The sequence below is a fragment of the Sinohyriopsis cumingii genome, chromosome 6, assembly GCF_028554795.1.
Source record: "Sinohyriopsis cumingii isolate HCF-2022 chromosome 6, ASM2855479v2, whole genome shotgun sequence".
Lineage (NCBI taxonomy): Eukaryota > Metazoa > Mollusca > Bivalvia > Unionida > Unionidae > Sinohyriopsis > Sinohyriopsis cumingii.
The window spans coordinates 75571110-75593126 of record NC_142966.1 but is presented as its reverse complement, the minus strand read 5'-3'; the positions used below and the strand labels follow the sequence as shown (position 1 = coordinate 75593126).

The following is a 22017-nucleotide window of genomic DNA, read 5'->3' as shown; positions in this document are numbered from 1 at the left end:
AATAATAATAATAATAGTGTTTATTTGTAATACAGGCCACTGGCCCATGATACGTATCCATGCATCATGCGGTACAAAAAGACATCGTATCTATTGGAAGTGATATACATGAGAGCAATCATTATTGCATTTTTCAAAATAGGTGATATACAAGTATGTATTTCACATTAATCACACAAACGAGTTTAAAAAGAACCCTAAAACCTGCATGGAGCAAGTTTTATGATATTGATCTAAAGTCGAACGTAGCAGGAGTCTTTGATAAAACGGCTTATCTAATCTTGAAGGCTTTTACTAAATTAGTCATCTGAATTATACCTGTATCATTTTGTATAAAAGACCTAATTTTTTAAAAGTTGGATTTTATATATTAAGGTGGGTAAATATTTGTTTCGTATTTCACCATATAACAGATAAGCTGTAATAAAATAGATTTCATTTTCGATCTTAGCGTTACAAATTTGACACAATCTTTCCTCGTAGCAAAACTTTCATATATTTTCGTGTTATCTCTGATTGGCAGGTTCCCAACTCAAAGCATAATGATTTTAAAACAAAAATCTCCCAACAATTCTAGATATTTTTGACAAGCGAATTCTACTCCCAATGACCTATAGAAACGCAGTTATTATTATCATTATTATTATTATTATTATTATTATTATTATTATTATTATTATAACAATGGTAGTATTATTATTGGTGGTGGAAGAGTACAAAGTCTGTTGGGTAAAAAATCGTGCACTTATATTTACTTCCTTGATTTGACTCATGAACACACGATGAGACAGAAACTACTTCCTTAAGTTAGTTCATTGGTTTTCACATCATTTAATCAGAGAAAAGGTTCGACAAACCTGAAGCCTTTATAAATCGACACATGCATAGATTTACGGGGGACGGAGGCTGTTAGTTTTTTTCGTCATTAGTTAATTTTGCCATCGTGCTGTGACCATCATCATCATCATCATCATCATCTCCTTCCGAAGCATGCAATGACCAGTACAATAATGATACCAAATCTGATAACAAGCGTGAACCGAGATTTAAGAACAAAAAACAACAACACAAAAAATAACAACGAGTGAAAAGGTAAGAACGGAGAAACAGTTAAATGGAGACATATCCTGTAGGGCAATACACAACTGACAGCTTGGTAAAAATAGCACAGTATTCATTGCAGATTATTTCTACTGTAAAAGACAGTGGATGAGTCATGGTGTCATTTTCCATATAACCAGAAGTGAAAAAAGTAAAATAGTAATTTTTCCTAGTTGAATTTTAGAGGACTATTCAACAATTAAATGTTGTCCAGAATTTCTCTTTTCCCAGATGTGTAATCTTTCTTCAAGAAATTAATGTCAGTGGCAATACAGAGAAATGAAGCAGTATCTTAAATCAGTGGGTATGATAGGACATAAAGAAATTCGATGATTTCTTTTCTTGCAATCATTGCACGATAAATTCTGCTATTTATTTAAAGTGTGAAATAGAAATATACTGAACGAACAAGGAAAAAATTATAAATTTAGACTGAACGACTTGTTATTTGGGAGACAGATTTTACTAGTTACCGGCCATTGATATGTTGGGTCGGGTAAGAGCGAACAAGAAAGATGTGATGCTGCCACACAAAATTTTAACCTGTGATGGAGTTCACGCGACTGTAGTCGCCTTTCTCGCCATTCCACTGATTTACCCAAGGAAATCACATGGTTATACTATTATAAGACAGGTCAGTCCTTGTTATTAGTAGTTCATTCCATATCGACCACCAGTTGTGTTAGATACATATTAAAATGATGATAACAAAGAATACAATATTTAACTTGCATATTTAAAATAATAATATGCACATGCACAAGTTAGTACTTTTCACTGAACTCAGGCAAGTTTGAAAATTGTCAGATTTGCCTTGTACTTTTAATGATTTAAGCTGAACAATCAGCCAACATGCAGTAAACTATATACATGTGAAAGTGATAGATATTTTGAGAAAGATGATTGCAGTAAGTTCGGTTATACATACGACCAGGTCACATACAAACAGTTTTATTATTCTGACCTTTATTTAAGATCCTTGCAATATCCTGTTTCGCATTGAAGGTTAATTTGGTAATTATTGTTTCATCTAAAACCACTGCGGAAACAATAAGATTGCATATTCTTATAAAACCTGATAATACAATGTCAAACAATAAAATCAGTGGCGTCACTAGGGTTGGTGTCACCCAGTGTGGTAACTTATAGTGTCACCCCCATGGACCTCCTTCCTGCACAAAAATTCGAAACTTTTATAGACAGTCATGTGCGGTAGCGCATGGTTCACCCCATGGATCTCCTTCCATCATAAAAATTCAAAATTTGTATAGACAGTCATTTTGGTGTCACACCCTCTAATGGTGTCACCCGGTGCGGTCTGCACCTTCCGCACCCCCTGAATGACGACACTTAATAAAAAGATCAACGACTTCCAAAAGTAAATTTTTTCTGCACCAAATCACAATGCTTTTACCATTTTTACAGTGAAGAAGTCAAGCTCTATTTTATTCGAAAATTATTAAAAAGACATCAATTTGAATCATTGTCTACTTTTCATACATGAATTGTGCAAGTGATGCCATGTGTTAGCCATAATACCGCCGTGTGCAAAAATCATAGAGATTGATCATAGATTTTGTGGATCACAATGATCTGTGCCGAATAGTACTACTTTAAATTTTGTAATGCTATCGAAACGAACCGATATTATCATTGTCGCCATGAAAGATTCTTTGTGTTTGTTTTTCCGTGTTTGATACGTTCACGTGAAAGCATCTTGTCTCACCGTTTCAAAAGATCAAATGAAATTTAATAATTGTTAAGGCCATTGTCTGATGACATGCATGTCGATAAATAACTGTGACCCCTCAATGTTGTTAGAGTTATTGTTCTTCTTTTACTTCCAGCTGGATGTAAGGAATGACAGAATCCAGTGAAATCTGTTTGTCTCGCCGATTGTTGTGAAATTTTGCGCATATTATTGCGATCATCATCCTATGTGCATGTTGACCAACCATTGTACTCATACTATTTTGCAAAGAGTTTCTGCACTTTTTGTATTTAAGTTACAGCTGGATGTGATACGTTGCGGAACTCAACTAGTCTTGCAGATATTGATGGATTTATGTCGTACTATTACCTATTATGTTCATTATCTGACAAACAATAAAAATCCCACTATTTTGTAAGAGTCATTGTCTAAACATATATCTGCAATATATGACGACACACCTTTACATGTGCAGATGGATTTTACTATTGATTTAGACATATCTGGGTCAAAGTACGAAGATGTGAACACTGATCAATCATCGTGCTACTGTGATTTGTTGTAAGAATTTTTGTTCGACTCACTGTAAGACTTGTAGCCTCTTTTGACAAACTGTTGGCAATCGACACTTCCAATACAACCGATGTCTAATTGGTACTGATAAAAGTTCTGCTGACTATTGGAATTCCCGGTCTAAATACTTTAAGTCTTATCGACAGTACGTACCTCAGTAATTTTCAAGTTATGATCCAATAACCATCCCCTTCCTCCATGTGCTGTGTCCTATCGTTGATGCGTGTGTGTGTGTGTGTGTGTGTGTGTGTGTGTGTATATATATATATATATATATATATATATATATATATATATATATATATATACACGCTGACGGTATATAATAGTTGATAGTGTGGATTTCACTAATTTCTGTGATATGTTAGTAGTGAAGGGGGATACTATAGGGTCTATGGGATTTATCATTAAAAACACCCTTGGGACAATATAGGGTCTATGTAAATTTAACATGGAGAAAAATCGTGGGACAATATAGGGTCTATGGGAATTAACATGGCCAAAAACCCTGGGACAATATAGGGTCTATGGGAATTAACATGGCCAAAAACCCTGGGACAATATAGGGTCTATGTATATTTAACATGGCCAAAAAAAACCTTGGGACTGTATAGGGTCTATGTAAAATTGAAACATAAAAAAATAAAAAATAAAATAAAAAAGGGGTAGGCAATGGAAAGGCTATCTCTTTTCGAGAAATATGGCTAGCCCTGAAAAGGGCCTTTGGGTTTATGTTAATGTATTCATTAACATAAATGGCACCGCATTGGTCTTCTTCTTGTCCTTAGGCTGCGTCTTACTGTTGGTCCGTACATCAGCACTCTTTTCAGGCATCCTTGTCTTTCGACGTAGATCCTACGTATCCACAGGCTGGTGTTTGTCCTGTGGACAACGGTCCACTTGGATCGGACATACATGAGCAAGTCTGTCCAAAACATCATGGAAGACACAAGGGTGGATGACTCAACTGTAGTCCACATCTTGAAGCGACGAGAACAGGTGAATCAATGCATTGAACGGCGCTTATTTATAGGTACAGGAAGGATTGAAACGGATTGAGTTCATTCACCAATCCGAACACGCGTTACAGAATTCAGTCAGCCCGCATCCAATCCGAAGAGAGCAGTCTGTGACGTCACGTAGTCTATATAGATTCGCTAGCGCTTGTGTGCAGTCAATCTATGCGACAGTGATTCAACATGACGGAAACTCAGAAAACGATCCATTGGGGTGCACCAGCAGGGGAGACTGCCCAAGGGAACTCGGACTTACTTTCAGAAGAGGTGAATTGGGATTTTGTGGATTTTCTCTCCTCGCAAGAATTTGTTCCGGAACCTTCGTTACCTTCTTCATTACCGCAAGCGGAGAATTTTAGACAGAGCAGAAAGAAGAATTGGAGAAATTTATACAACGACAAAAGGAAGCGGAACAGGCTTTTCTCCTACAGCAACAGCAACAAGAAGAAGAGGTAAGAAAAAAACAACAGCAAGAAGTAGCAGCAAAGAAACAAGAGGGTGAAAATCAAACGGTCACGGTACTGTTGGACATTTTAACGGAGTTAAGAAGTCTGAAACAAATGTATCAGACTTCTTTATCACGACCGAAGAGAATACGACCTTCCCGAGCTAAACACGTCAACCCTGTGACTAAGCCTACCGTACCACCCTTAGTGATTTCAACCCAATCATTATCATCATCAACATTACGCAGTCCAGAAGTAGGCCTTGGCCGTGGCAAAGGCATAAGGCAGTTAAAGTTGATTGCTTAAACTCACCCCTTCACCATGAAGAAAAAGGCCCTTTTCAGGGCCACCCACATTTCTCGAAAAGAAATACAATTTCAATTTGCCAATAACTCAAAAAAAAAACCACCCATTTTACCCTTATAGTACGTGTCTGTGTATGAGTGCGTGAGTGTACGTTCTTATTTTAAAATCAAAACTCAAAGACACTTACCTTATATCATTCATTTATTCTTTTATCCATTTTTTACAATCCAATTCACAACACAACACTTTAATAAAAAGTTCATTGACTTCTTCTTTCTCCTTGTTTACTCTCTCTGTTTTTTAAATTTCTTCACCGTCTTTTCCTCATTTTCTTCCCTTCTTCTTTTCTTCTTCTCCTGTTTCTTTGCCTCTTGTAAATAGAATTGTCTTTTATCTTCCTCTTCTTCCTCTGAAGAATCCCTCTCTTCTTCCGAAGAATCCCTCTCTTCTTCTGAAGAATCCTTCTTTTCTTCTGACTCCTCTTGTTTCTTTTTTGGGCAATCTGGAGACCAATGTCCTTTTTCTTTACAATAATAACAGGTATCTTGACTTTTGTCTTTTTTAGTCCCTGTTTTTGTTCTTTTTTGACGGTCTGGACACTCTGAAGACCAATGCCCTTTCTTCTGACAGATATAGCAAGTATCTTGACTTTTATCTCGAAAGGAAGGAGAGTAGTCCGTAGGCTGGTCTGAAGAGAATTTTCTAATGACCCCTCGCAAAGCTCTGACGAAACGTTCCATCTGGTTAGTCTCTTCCATCGGTGTGCTCGGCTTGAGAGTGAAATGAATAGTGAAAGGATAAGACATACACCCTTTTATATACGCTGGTCTGCTATGACTATAAAGTAGCTCATGGTGTTTGAACTTGAGTCATTTGACTTTTTGCTTTCAAGATGAAACGATCCCATTCATTTGAGAAGAAAGAAGAAGAAGAAAGTAAGAGGCAGAAACGTGATCTATCGCCTCGAACCAGGGGTGAAATCTTGGCACAAATTCATGCCAGTGATTTTGAAGAGGACATGAGTGAACCAGAATTTGAAACCTCTAAACCAAGTTCACCACCTTTAGTCAACCCTGAAAAATACTATTCCATTCGAGAGACGGAAAAGCGCTCCTCTAGAAAATTTAGAACCACAGCTTACAAATACACGGTGAAGTTTAAAGATTTCAAGTCTGAAGTACCGTTAGAGAAAGCAGAAGGGTTCATCACCGGAGTGTGGGATTCTCTGCTCACTGCACTCAAGCGACAATGTCAACCCAAAGAAGACGACCGCTTGAGACTTTCCATACAACACGACGGTTTAAAATCCCCTGTTTGGATCGAGTTTAGCACCCCTGCAGAATTGACCGCTTCCAAAGTCATGGACAAGATTCAACACGTGCAACAATCTAATGACCAGTTTGACATCACCGATGGAAAAGCCACATTGGACATGACCCACGTCTCTCCTCCTCAAGGGACCGGACGCAAAAAGATGTTATTGGTGAACGACCTTCGCAGCATTAAGCGTAGCCTTGTCCAAATTCACAATCCTCATGACCAGATGTGTTTAGCCCGTGCCATCGTGGTGGGACGAACCTATGCCAACAAGAACGACACGGTAGAATGGAAAAGAGACTGGGAGAACATTCGACAATCGGACCGAGCCAAACAACGAAGTGAAGCAGAACTCCTGTTACGACAAGCTGGCATGTCCAAAGACACACCCTGTGGCATTCCTGAGATGCAAAAATTGCAAGATGCCCTAGCTCCACGATACACCTTGAAAGTGCACCCTCAAGAAGTGCGCGGCTCTTTGTTGTTTCGAGGGCAAGATTTTAAGGACGGAAAATACATTCACCATTATCATCACGATGAACATTTCGATACCATTACCAGTATCACCGGATTCCTGGGATACGGTTATTACTGTGAGAAATGTGACCATGGTTATAACAATCGAGAGCAACACAAGCATTGTGGATCGAAATGCACAGGATGTTTGGCCTCTTCACCCTGTCTGAGCGAAGAACCAGTGCCTTGTTCAACTTGTCTGCGTACGTTTGTCAGCCCTACCTGTTACCAACAACATCTGAAAACGCAAGGTTCACAGAATAAATGTGCTTGTCAACTGCTGAGATTGTGCTCTACGTGTGAACAAGTCATACGTACCAATAATACCAAGGCACACGCATGTTCAGGAAAGAAAAAATGTCACATTTGTCACCACATCGTGGACTTGGAACACCAATGTTACGTGCAAAAATACCAACCCCCACCAGAGAAAGAGGACGGTCACAAGAAGAAAGGCAATTTCATCTTTTTCGATTTCGAATGCATGCAAGAGACTGGCATTCACATTCCTAATTTCTGCGTGGCTCATCGAGCGTGCGAGAAGTGCATTCAAGAACCTATCTTCAGTCATTGCCCTCACTGCAGCAAGATTCCTGGAGGGCGTGAAAAAATCTTTCGGGGACCAAACACGTTAGCCGATTTTGCCCAATGGGTCTTAGACCCCGTCGACAAGACGTGGAGCCAAGAGGACATCGAACTTTACGGAGATTGTCATCGTCATGCCACGGTGATGGCTCACAATTTCTCCGGATACGATGGACAGTTTCTTTTGAGGTACTATACGGAACAAGGCACCGAGCGTCCTAAAGTGACTTTGAACGGAGCCAAAATCATTTTCATGCAAGTGGGACAAGTACAGTTTAAAGATTCGATGAGCTATTTGGCCATGCCTTTGAGTCGAATGCCTAAAACGTTTGGAATGACAGAAATGGCTAAAGGGTACTTTCCACACTTTTTCAATACGGAAGCCAATCAACACGCCGTTCTACCCCATTTGCCCGAGGCTCACTATTACGACCCCGACAACATGCGTACCGAACAACGAGAAGCTTTCTACGCTTGGTACCAGGCTCACGCCTCCGACCCTTTCGACTTTCAGGAAGAAATGTTAAAGTATTGTCGTTCCGACGTGGACATTTTACGACGTTGCTGTGGAAAATTTCGAGAACTGTTCATGGAACACGGAGGGGTCGATCCTTTGAAAGAAGCTTGCACCATTGCCAAAGCGTGTTCCTTAGTGTATCGCCAACGATTCATGCCTGAAAACACCGTGGCTGTCATCAGTCCTCAAACGACCCACTATGTCAAACGTCAATACCCGGTCAAAGCCCTACGTTGGTTACATTACTTGTGCGACAAGGAAGACAAGTGGATTCAGCATGCCCGCAACGGAGGGGGCGAAAAGACCATCGGAACGTATTCGGTCGATGGCTGGGACTTAGAAAACCCCAAGATCGTGTACGAGTTTAACGGTTGCTTATTTCACGGATGTCCCGTCTGTTACCCTGACCGTGGCACTAAAAATCAGTTTTTGCAACGAACCATGGAAGACTTGTACCAGGACACTTGTCAGCGGTGCCTAAAGTTAGAACAGCAAGGATACCAAGTGGTGGAAATGTGGGAACACGAGTACGATCACCGTATGAAAACCGATCCCGAGTTTAAACGCCTCGTGGAAAGTTACCAATTCATGGACCCGCTGAACCCGAGGGATAGTTTGTACGGAGGAAGGACCAATGCCACCTGTTTGCTGTACCAAGCCGACGAAGAGAAAGGAGAAGAAATCAAATACTTGGACGTGTGTTCGCTGTATCCCTACGTGTGCAAATATTGTCGCTTTCCTGTAGGGCACCCGCAATTGCTGACGGAACACATCGACCTGGTCAACATTCGACAATACGAAGGCTTGATCAAGTGCAAAGTTTTGCCTCCCACGAACCTATACCATCCCGTCTTACCTCACCATTGTCAAGGCAAACTGATGTTTCCCTTGTGCCGTACTTGTGCCGAAACGTGCAACCAAGACCAACCTTGCCATCACAGCCACGAAGAACGTGCCTTGACGGGAACCTGGGTCAGCGTGGAATTGTTCAAAGCTCTGGACATGGGATACCAACTGTTAGAAGTGTACGAAATTTGTCACTTTCCCAAGACACAACAATACCACAAGGGTGACCCCACGCAGAAAGGCATTTTCGCAGACTACGTGGATGCCTTTTTGAAACTGAAGCAAGAAGCCAGCGGCTATCCTTCCTGGTGTCACACTCCCGAAGACCAAATAAAATTCAAAGAGAAATACTACGAACAAGAAGGCATCACTTTAGACCACATCGAGAAAAACGAAGGCAGGTGATCGTTAGCCAAAGTGATGTTAAATTGCTTGTGGGGTAAAATGGCACAACGACCGTGTTTACCCAAGACGGAATATTTGACAGAACCTTCCCGTTACTTCCAGATGATTCATGACAAAACCAAATACATGAAACACGTGGACGTCGTTCGAGAGAATTTGATCTTGGTCAATTACGAAGAAGATCTGGACTTTGTACAAGACGACCCTTTTGGAAATGTCATCATTGCGGCTTACGTGACAGCTCATGCTCGCTTAAAATTGTACGAAGCTTTAGAACTGTTAGGGGAACGCGTCCTGTACTTTGACACGGACAGTTGCATTTACATCCATCACCCGATTCAACATCACCCTGACATCGAAGGAGACCGTTTAGGAGCCTGGACAGACGAGCATCCCGACGACAAGATTCTAAGTTTCGTCAGTGGCGGTCCCAAAACTTACGGCTACGAATACCGTGACAAACAAGGAGAAGTACACACGACGTGCAAAGTGAAAGGACTGACTCTGAATTATCGTACCAGTCGAGTGGTCAACTTTGGGGTATTGAAAGAAGCCTTGCAATCGGGAGAGGATGGAAACTTTAAAGTGACCACCTATCAACCGAACAAAATTGTACGTTTACCTACTCACCACATCGTCAGTCGACCCTTGGAAAAAGTCTATCAAATTGTATACCAGAAGCGAGTTCGACTTCCCAATCATTTCACCTTACCGTACGGTCACGTCGGTATTGGTCTGTATATAAAAAAGGAACCCTAGGCAAGATCGATAGTTCATTGTGACTACCAAGACCAAGCAAACAAGATGAATACTTTGAAAGAGACATCGTTCCAGTTTGGGGATTGTAAAAAAGTTGTATCTTCCTCTAGTGTGACTAATACTGGATGGATAAGACCCAGGCATTGCGACGGAAAATGTCCGGAAGGAAACTGCGATTGTCCATGTGGTTACCATTGTAATTGCGTAACGGAGTTTGCAGACGAGTGCGATTGTGAGCCTTGCGATGGGACCGATGCTGTACGTTGTGACCTGAGCGATGCCGTAAAGTATCATGGGAACTTTAGTGTCCCTACCCCTATCATGGAAAGTGATGCTGTGCGTGTAAAACCTGAGGGATGCGAAAGTGATGCCGCTCGTCCTCTTGGACATTTTACTGGGTTAGTTTTAAAGGGGAATGTTCACCTTCACGTTTACCTCCCTACGGATGTCATCCAGCCCTGAGCAAACTCCTGTTCCTGTCACCCAACCCTCATCGAAACGAACCTGTGAAAAACGAATATTTGTTTCCTGTGCGTTTGTCGGAATACTGCGACTTTGAAAATCGTCTTCAATCGTTCAAAGGAAAATGGCCTAAGTATCTGGGAGGACCGACCCCCGAAGAATTAGCCAGAGCCGGATTTTTCTACTTGGGCGAAGGAGATAAAGTCAAGTGCTTCAGTTGCGGTGTGTCACTTCACCACTGGGAACCGCAAGATTCGGCCTACGTAGAACATGCTCGATGGTCACCGAATTGTCATTACTTACCTTTAGTGGGACCGAGACATTGAAGTAACTTCTTACCATAATAATCTGTTCATGGATACTTTACAAGAGAACATTCGTGCTTTGCCTGTGGAGTTGAGAGAACGCATTTACCGAGAGCTGGTCAAAATACAAGTGAAACGTAAAGAACAATTGCATCCGTTACGTCACCGGTGTTTGAACCACTGGTACCTGAAGGCTATACAAGGATTGATTCAATTGAAAGTGTTCCATCGGACAGACATTGATCAACGATCCTCTAGTTTTAAAAAGGATTGGTTTCGTATGGACGATTCTACCTACATCATTGTAAACGTACTGCATCGAATTCCAGAGGAAGAGTTAACGAATTACCAACATCTTAAACACAATGTCAACTTGGTGAAAGAGGAAACTTCTGAACGAATTGTAATGTGCAAATTAGTGACTCAACGATTTAAATTCGACACTGAAGTAAAACCATGTTTGTGCAAAGAGTACATTTCTTGTGTCAGACCAAAGAGGATTTAGTATGACCTATTCATGGATACTTTGCTAAAGGACATTCGTGCTTTGCCTGTGGAGTTGAGAGAACGCATTTACCGAGAACTGATCAAAATACAAGTGAAACGCAAACTCAAAGTGATTCGTCCGTTTTTAAATTATGCTATGTTCCAAAGTACAAGAAGACTGATTATGAGTGGATATTACATTAGGCACAAAGGTAAACGAGGCTATTGGCCACCACCCAACGATTCCAAAAAACAGTGTATATACTTATGGATACTTTACAAGAGAACATTTTGGGCTTCCCTGAGGAGTTGAGAGAAAGGATTTACCGAGAGCTGGTCAAAATACAAATGAAACGTAAAGAACAATTGCATCCGTTACGTCACCAGATCTTTAACCACTGGTACCTGAATGGTATAAGAGAACTGATTCGTCAGAAATTGTTTCAATGGTCAGACCTTGTTCAATACTTCCAGGCCCCCGATGATTCACGTGTTGATCATTTTGGTTACTTCGACATTCACCTAGAGCAACCCCTTGAGGAAGACGAGGTAAAGGATTACCAACATTTGTTACGTGGAATCTACTTAGCGGAAGAGGAAACTTCTAATCGAACTCTGACGTTTCGGTTACAGTATGCAAGATTTACATTCCCAACTGGAGAACGAAGATCTCTGGCTAGAAAGTACGTGTATTCTTTTCGAAACAAAGAGACTATAAAAACAGGCTGCTATGCCACGATTTATGTCGTATGTCATCCAACAGATTCCGTGGAAGGAACTCAATGACCATATTCAAACCGTCGATCATTACCATCGATTATTACAAGAACTGTATCCATTCAATTTGGGACGACAAGTGGTGTGTGTCTTAGTGACTTGTTTTCTGGGATTTCGTTTACCAGCCGATTCTTTGTGGACTCTTTACGATCAGTACTTACCACCTCAATGGCCTTAAATGGTCACGAAAAACTCCTTTTGCTCAAAGCCTTGCGGTTTCATCTGGATACTTCTCGACCTCAACAGGAAAAAAAGATTCGTCAACTTTTAGCTACCCAAGACGTGTATGACGATGTGTGTGTAGCTTGTGACTTACATCCCCATTGGACAGATGTCCGTGCCTGGAAAGAATGGGGTTTTGAGGCTTGGACCCAAGAAGTGGCCCAGTATGCACGAGAGTTGTTCAAGGAAAAAAGTTACTTTTCAACCCGTGTTAGTGACGGTGCCAGAAGAACCCGTCACCCAGGACAGGACTGTCGTGGACAGGCCTGAAAGACCCTTTCGGGAGGACACTTGTGTGACCTTACCCCCTACTATAGAACTGGTTAGAACATTACCCAAAACATGTTGTACAGACACTTGTGTTTATTCCACGTTCATCGTTATCATGTGCCTTTTATCCTTGTACTTAAGCCTTTGGCTTTTATGTATTTTTGTCTTTCGTATTCATGTTTGAAACATTCAATAAACGTGTTCTGAAAAAAGTATATAAACTCTCGTCTTGTTTGTTTTCGTGTCAAAAGTGACATTTCTCACACTATGGCTACCTCTGCTGTCTCGGCTCCCTCTTCCTCTACTGTCAAAGTCATCGACGAACACTTAGATCGTGCCAGTTGGGAGGCTTTGTATCTTCGCCATCCCTTTGACATGCTCATTGCTGGACCTAGCGGTTCTGGCAAAGCCGAATTCGTCAAACGTTTGATCGAACATAAACATCATTTGATCGATCGGCCACCTCAACGGATCGTGTGGTGTTACAAAGAGTGGCAATCGGCGTACAACCTCTTGCGAGAAAGTCAAGGCGATTCCATCGTGTTTGTGGAAGACATTCCTAAAGAAGACGACGGCATCGTCTCTGACTCCCGTCAAACCCATTTGGTCATTTTCGACGACATGTTAGGAGAAGACGAAGAAGAAATTAAACTGTGGTTCACGCGCAAAGGGCATCACCGTAATGCCAGTGTCGTTTACATCACCCAAAATTTGTTTCAACAAAGTAAAGCACATCGCACCATCAGTCTCAATGCGCATTACGTGGTCTTGTTTAAAAGCCCTCGAGATAAATCGCAAGTGCAAGTCTTAGCCAAACAGTTAGGAACGCCTTGGCTGACTCAGGCGTACGACGATGCCACTCAAACGCCACACCCCTATTTCCTCGTCGATTTGAAACCTACGACTCCCGAGGATTTGCGATTTCGTACCCACTTGTTTCACCACTGGTGCCAAGACGGAGGGCCTGTCCTGTACACGTCTCCGTCCTCGACTTCATTTCACTCCCCATAAAAAAATCTATAAAAACCTCAAACCCTTTTTCGTCTGTCTCACACAGTGTGAGCATGACGTCCCTTCAGTCGCATCTTCCCGTCAAATTCATTCGTGCCTTGTATGGCATCAGTCGAGAAAAAGATCCACAAACACGAGCTCGTGTCTTAGAAGCTAGTCTCAAAGAAGTCTTACGATGGTTCACGGTGACGGCACGTCAAATACTCCAAGGAATCATTCAGATTCCTCATCAAACCAAACGCTTTTTCGATCGAAACAAAGTCGCTTTGGTCCAACTGGCCGATCCCCGCATCGACACTCAAACCAAAAAACAAATCATTTTGAAACCTGGAGGGAGCGGTACTCTAGGAGGGGTCATCATTCGCTCACTCTTAAGATGGGATCCTAATGCCCCCAAAGTTATCCCCAAGACAAAAGTCCAACGAAGCCCCAAGAAGAAAAAGAAAAAGTCCCCAAAGAGAAGAACTCCTCCAGTGGCGGGACCCTCCTCTTACCAGACACCACCCCGGAAAAAGAAAAGAAGCCCCAAGAAAAAGAAAAGTCCACAGAAGAAAACTAGTTGCAAGAGAGGTACTTCGGCCAGGACGCAACCTTACACTCGCAAACCACGACCTGCCACAGCGGTGACTGCGTCTCCGGCAGCCTCACGTTTGTCCACTTCTCCGTTAATGACACCCAGAACTGAAGAGTACTTGGAGACGTTGATCACACCAAGAACTTCTCCGTTGATGACCCCAAAAAGAACTTCCCCAGTGGCAGGACCCTCCAATTTAGCGGCAGTGGCTGCTGCTCACAAAGTACCTTCTCCCAAAATCAAAGTCCATGAAAGATCGGGCATGTTACAAAGTTTACTGGATTTGTCCAAGCAAGAACTGGCTCGATTTAGTCCGTTACGTACCCCAGCACGACGTGTCATGCCTGTCCTCAAACTGATACGACGTAAAGACAATCAGTGGCGACGCGTTCCAGTATAAAAAGACCTGTGACCAAGTCGGGGTATCAGTGAACTTGTAAAAGATGTCACCTCCAAGAAGCCACAAAAGAAAGAGACAAAGGCAGACGCGTCATCCGACAAAGCGCTTAGCCAAGCATCGACGTTACCCTAAGAAAAGACACAGTCGTTCCAAGAAAAAGAGGCGTCAACAAAGGGGAGGATTCCTTGGCGATTTTGGGAAAAAGATTGTCTCCTTTATGACAAAGCGATAGTCCCAAAAAAAGATAAAAGGGTGTGCGTTAAGTCATCGACGTTAGTGTCTGTTTGGTGAATGTCCCGGAACCCACAAGCAAAGATGTCACCCTCCAGAAAACCCCAAGGAAAGAAAAGGAAAGGACTGCCACCACGTTTAGCCAAACATGGGGACATGTTATCTGTCCTGTCCAAAGCTTCTCCACCCCTACGAAAAAAACTCATTCAAACGGCCTCCAAAGAGGTCATCGATATCGTGTGCGAATGTTGTTTGAACGTTTTGAAAGGCACAATCCCTTTGTCCAAACACCAGAAACAATGCTTAGGCAAACATCGTCACGTTCTTCGGAAAATGGTTCAAAAGAAAATTCCCATTCGTCAAAAAAAGAAGATGTTGGTCCAACGTGGAGGCATTTTACCTCTCTTGTTAGGCCCCATACTAAAAGGAGTCTTGGGAACCATGTTGGGAGGACTGATGGGAGCAAGATAAAAAGGCCCTCGGAAGTCCCAAGATCTCAGAATTCACCCCTGACAACCCCATGGAAGGACGAAAACTAGCTTTAGTGCCTTACAAACGATGGATGGAATACCATCGGTGGCAAGAACAACGCACCCCGCATTTACCTCCCAATCCCAATTTGAGGGAGATGTCCCAGGTACAACACGAATTGCAGTCCTTGATGGATCGCCAAGATTTGTCCGAAACAGAAAAATCGCAAAAGTACGGTCAACTCTTGCAACGACTGCAACTCTTTCACCAGAAAGCTTTAGACGAAACAGCTCTACCCACTTTGAAAGATTTTAAGACCTTGATGAAAAGTCCAGCACCATCACCAGTACCAGTACCAGTACCGGTACCAGTGGTCAAGACAGAAAAAGGAAAAGAAGAAGAAGAAGAAGAAGAAGGGTTTCAAACTCCATCAGAAAAAGTACGCAAGTTAACAACACCACCTACCTCCAGAATTGGATGGATTAAAAAGATGATGGCCACCCCTTCTTCATCACAAGAGAAAAAGAAAGTGAAGACAGAAGTGAAGACAGAAGTGAAACAAGAACCGATATCTCCCGTTCAGACATCCTCCTCTTCAACACCTATTGCCGGTCGCACACGCAAAGCCTTGCAATCCAAGAAAATACCCCAAGAGAAAAAGAGTACCCTCTTCCAAGAGTGGGTGCCTTATTAACACGCAAACACAAAAAATGGAAAAAATTTTTGCCAGCATTTACTACGATCCCTCGCATCCTGCAGGTTACGCAGGAGTTCAAAAATTGTATCTTGCTGCCAAAACTCGACTGAAAAGTCTCCGTTTACCTCAAGTGCAACGATGGTTACAAGAACAAGCTACCTACACTTTACACAAACCCATTCGACGCAAGTTTGCCAGAAGTCGCACCCGAGTGGAAGGCATCGATCATCAATGGCAAGCCGATTTAGCCGATGTCTCTCATTTGGCCAGCTACAATCGCGGCTACAAATATTTGTTTTGTGTCATCGATGTCTTTTCCAAATTTGCCTGGGTCGTGCCCTTGACTTCCAAATCGAGCAGCGAGTTAGTGCGAGCCCTACAACGGGTGTTGAAACAAAGCGGTCGTCACCCTCTTCGATGGCAAACGGACAAAGGCACCGAATTTCTGAACCAAGCTTTCCAAAAAGAATTAAAGAAACGTGACATTCATTTTTTTACCACCGAGAATCCCGAAACCAAAGCCAGCATCGTGGAACGTTTTCAACGCACTTTGAAAGAACGCATGTGGAAATATTTTACGCATCACCACACTCTGAAGTACATCGACATCTTACCGCACCTGGTGCAAGCGTACAACCAATCTTACCATCGAAGCATCGGACGTGCCCCGCAAGACGTGACTCCCGACAACGAAGTGCTAGTGTTTGAGCGTCTGTTTGGTACGTCCCCGACGATGGCTGTCCCCAAGAAAAGTGGAGAGTTGACCGTAGGAGATTGGGTGCGCATTGGCAAAACCAAACGCACTTTCGACAAAGGTTACTTACCTAACTGGACGACCGAATTGTTTCGCGTCACTGGACGAGTGCATGGCCGTCATCCTGCCGTCTATAAATTGGAAAACATGAACGGAGAAGTACTCAAAGGAACGTTTTATTTACCCGAGTTACAACGTGTCACCAAAAAAGAAGACGACGTGTACGACATCGAAAGCATTCTCGAACGCAGAACCCGTAAAGTGGGCAAACGACGTGTCAAAGAAGTCAAAGTACGTTGGAAAGGATATCCACCCAGTTTCGATTCTTGGATCGACGCTTCGCAAGTCATCGACTATAAAAAAAAGAAGTGACCATCATGCCCTTTCACACAGCAGACGCAGCTACGTCGACCACTCCTTCTTCACCTAGATCTTCTGTGCAAGATTTACAAAAACAACCCTTGTGGGTGTGGTATGGAGAACGTGTGCCTAAAACGCAAATCGTCTTTTTCTGCCAAATCTTCGTGGTGTATTGCGTCATCGGGGCAGCCATCGCCAATCTGAGTTTGCAACAAGGAGACAAACAATTGTGGACCATTTTATTGAGCAGTTGCATCGGTTACCTGCTTCCCAATCCCTCCCTGAAATTCTCCTCGAACGGGAACCTTGTGTCCAGTGCCAGTGCCAGTCACCACTCCAACCACAACCAGAACCCCATTTTGGGCGGAGACACGCCTCTGACGTCCACTAACCCCTCGGACAGCCACAGAACTCTGGAATTATGAGTCACCAAAACCAATTCTACTTAACCTTACCCAGTGACAGTTCTATGGAGGTGTTTCCCCACAACACGTTGTGCTGTTACACGGCTAAATTACCTCAAGCCATCCCCTTAGATCACGAAGCCCATTGGGAAGTGGCTTTAGTAGAAATGATTCACCCGACCCAAGTCCTCAATGTCCTTCCCAATCAAAATTTTTTTACGGTGCAAGTTCATGAAGAGCAATTGCAACAGTGGATGGATACCCATAGCAAATATGACAAGAAAACCCGTAACAAAGAAAATCCAAACTGGACCGACTATCACTTGTTCATTTCCCCAGGTTATTATTTTAGTGGTCAACATTTGGTCAACACCATAGCCACCAGGTTTAATGGCGTGTTTGGGAAAGCTTTGGAGCATGCCAAAAAAAGTGTCACCCTAGAGTACCACAAAACAGCTCGTCGCTTCTTGATGAAATTTCCTGAGGGGTCTAAAATCATGTCTTTCTTATTTTGTCCTGAATTGTTTGACATGTTGGGCGGTGACATGAACCTGAAGAAGACAGTAGAACAACAAAAAGGCGAATTACTAGTCATTTCTGACAACGATACTTTTGCCAAGTATTTTCGTACCCCGGTAGAACTGAACCAAGGACTGAATTTGATGTTCGTGTATTCCGATGTGGTGGAGTATAACGTGGTGGGACACACCTCCGTACCGTTACTGCGTGTCATTCCTTTCAAAGTGGATTCTGCCGCAAACGCTGACGAGGAAGGTGGAAAAACTTACCACGTTCACCGCGAATTTGTCCATCCTCACTATTTACCGGTCAGCAAGTCGTATTTGGACACGGTCAACATTACTATAAAAGGAGATTTGGGACAAAATATTCCATTCACCAAAGGAAAAGTCACGGTGAAACTCCATTTTCGAAAACGGTTCTCTCACGACTCGTAAGTAAGTCATGTATCCAGTGTACCGAGGGGTTGCTCGACAGCGAGGACACGGTTTAGGAGACATGTTAAAATCAGCCTTTCGTTCGGTGGCCCCGGTGTTGAAACCGATGGTGACACGCGGATTGCACGCCTTGAAAGATGCGGCACTGACGCAAGGCAAAGAATTTCTCCAAAATGTCATCATCGACAAACAAAACCCTAAAGAAGCCTTCATGAGGGCAGGCAAAAATGTCTTGCTGTAAACGGGCAAAGACATTTTGGGTCGCCGAGACACACCTATAAATGCTCTGCACGCTACCGAGTCAGGCATTCAGCAAGGACAAGGCAGAAAGAGACGACGAAGAAAACACCCTTTCACCAGACTTCAAGCGAGAAACGCTAAGAAAAGAAGAACCGTTCGAGACTTAGACGTTTTCGATTATTGAGACAGAGAGAAAAATGATGCACCGAGAGTCTTGCGCTTGTTCCAAGACGGAACTGGATCTGTTTGCCATGCCCCCCACCACGATGACGATGCAAGAATCTCAATGGGTGGAATTTCATCCCGTCTCCTCATTGACAGCCTCAGCTCCCATCGAGTTTGAAATCAAAGGACAGCCCGAAGATTACATCGATCTGAATAGCAGTTACTTGTACTTGAAAGTCAAAGTTCTAGATAAGGATGATGGTGCAGTAGATGACACTGAGAATATAGCTCCCGTCAACAATTTCATGCATTCCTTGTTTAGTGGAGTGGACTTGTACTTGAATAACAAACTGGTCAGCAGCAGCATGGATACCTACCCTTACCGTGCCTACCTGGAAAATCTCTTGACGTACGGAATAGATGCCAAGAACACCCATCTCAATGCTTGTGTGGTATGGGAAGCTGACGAAGCGGGTAAGTTTAAGATAGCTGACGCAGGTGACAATGACGGCTTTGGGGAAAGACGAAGCAGAATCATAGGTAAAAAGAGTTTAGAACTGATGGATCGTTTGCATTTGGACATGTGGTTGCAAGAGAAATATTTGCTGAACGGGGTCAATGTGCGCCTGAGACTGAATCGCAGCAGTGCCACTTTCCATTTGTTGGCTGATGAAACTGCTACTAAGACTGGCAATCCTAAAAGCCAAATCGAGGAGGCCAAACTTTACGTACGACGCGTGGAAGTGTTACCTAAAGTGGGAAACGACATCAGTCAGACGTTGAGCAGAACGACCGCCAAGTATCCCATACGACGTGTGGAAGTGAAAACGTTCACCATTCCCGTCGGACATCATTCCATGATCGAAGATCATCTGTTCCAAGGACAGTTACCCAAACGTTTGATCCTTGGTATGGTCTCGAATGCAGCCTTCAACGGAGCCTTCGCTGAAAATCCTTTCCACTTTCAACACTTCAACGTGAAGAAAATCGAAGTCAGTCGCGATGGCAAGACCTTGTGTACCCGACCTTTCGAACCTGACTTTACCAAGAACAATTACTTGAGATCGTACTTGTCCCTGTACGAAGCCACGGGTCAGTTAGGAACCAACACCAGTCACGGCATTACGTACGAAGATTACGCAGGAGGCTATGCTTTGTGGGCTTTCGATTTCACTCCAGACCAAGGCAGCGACGAGGGACATTTCCACCCTATAAAATCAGGCCAGATTCGTGTGGAACTTCAGTTTGCAAATCCTCTGCCAGAGACAGTGAACGTCATCCTGTATGCAGAATTTCATAATACCATAGAAATCAACAGTTTGAGAGAAGTCATTCTAGACTATTAGAAGCCATGGAAGACTGTTCTCCCTCTTTACCTAGTGGAGAAACTTTGGAGATGGAATGGAACAGATGCTAATAAGACTCGTTGAAGACCATTATTCCTATAGTCCCCATCGTGTAAAGATGGAAATTAATAACTTAAGAAAAGCAAAGGACAAGATTAGTGGTGTAATGAAAGAGATAAAGGAGGAGAAGGAGGATGAAGAGGAAAGAATAAGAATACGCAAATGGAACGAAAAAATTGAAAAAGAAGAATAAAATGAAAAGAGGAAGAAAGAAGAGGAGGAAGAGAAGAAAGAAGAGGAGGAGAAGAAAAAAAAGAAAGAGAAGAAGAGTGTAGGAGATAAAATAAGAAATTGGTGGAGGAAAAGAAGAAATTAGAAGCAGAAGAAGAAAACCCAAAGACCCTTTTCAGGGCCAGCCATATTTCTCGAAAAGAGATAGCCTTTCCATTGCCTACCCCTTTTTTTATTTTATTTTTTATTTTTTATGTTTCAATTTTACATAGACCCTATACAGTCCCAAGGGTTTTTTTGGCCATGTTAAATATACATAGACCCTATATTGTCCCAGGGTTTTTGGCCATGTTAATTCCCATAGACCCTATATTGTCCCAGGGTTTTTGGCCATGTTAATTCCCATAGACCCTATATTGTCCCACGATTTTTCTCCATGTTAAATTTACATAGACCCTATATTGTCCCAAGGGTGTTTTTAATGATAAATCCCATAGACCCTATAGTATCCCCCTTCACTACTTATGTTCTAGCGTGTTTTATGATACTTCAAATAGCATGTATCTCACATCAGTAATTACACAGGTAAACTGTAATATATAAATCCACAACACTAAAGGATATCATTCCACGTTTTTACAATATTCAATATGGACCCTTAAAACCTAGATCTGACCCCCCCCCCCGCTTCCAGAGCAACACATACCTTGGGTATGGTTGAAAACGTGCGTTTTGTTATCTGTACATATCGTGCCAACTAAAGTAACATTCTTTGGTTTAAAGTGAATATCTCCAACCATATACAAGGAAGAGAATACATTAAACATAGCAAATCACAGATAGACAATATGATATTCATCCTAATTTTATGGAGAAAAGTGGTGATGAATTAAATAAAAAATATGTAGTACCATCACTCTTATGAATGACACTTCTATATTGACCTTGATACTTCTATATTGACCTTGACACTTCTATATTGACCTTGATACTTTTGTCATTTTAAGTTTTGATTGACAAGGAAATTGGCAAAATCTTGCAAATCACTGCTCTACATATCAAAACGACAGTGTGATAGAGGTGTTACATTACTGAATAAGGCAAAGACTCTATTCCAGAAAACTGTCATTAAAGTGTTACATGAAATGGTGCAAGAAAACGTAAAATAATAATATGGTAAATAACATTTTATCTTGTTTTACAGGACGAATACTTCAGAAGAAATTAGTAAATTTGACTTGAATGATAAATCTGAAAAGGGGTATCAGCATAGTTGTGTTCTAAACAACATTTGATCGGCAGATTAACAAATCACAGAATCATCAAGGTACATGGAATTGGCTCGTTGGTAAAGGTTACCAGTCAAGCCAATTACAGGTACCAGTTGTAAATAACTTATACCAGAGGAATGCCAATAAATGAACTCTATGTAATTGTGGCTTGCAGGATGCGAAATGAAGGTTAGATTTATCTGTAGATTGGCGTTGATATTCAGCATTTCCATAAACCCATGACAATGTCAGTAATAAAAAATCAGGATAAGAATTGTAGCAACAT

The 22017-nt window shown here is 42.2% G+C and overlaps 1 long non-coding RNA gene across 1 annotated transcript in view; it reads left to right on the top strand.

Moving 5' to 3' along the window:
• The first annotated feature begins 560 nt into the window (after positions 1-560).
• The window catches only part of LOC149797232 (uncharacterized), a 23243-nt gene continuing 1786 nt past the window's right edge, over positions 561-22017 (top strand). Inside the window, exon 1 of the long non-coding RNA XR_016421504.1 lies at positions 561-1092. This is a non-coding gene — a long non-coding RNA (uncharacterized LOC149797232). The remainder of the gene's footprint in view (positions 1093-22017) is intronic.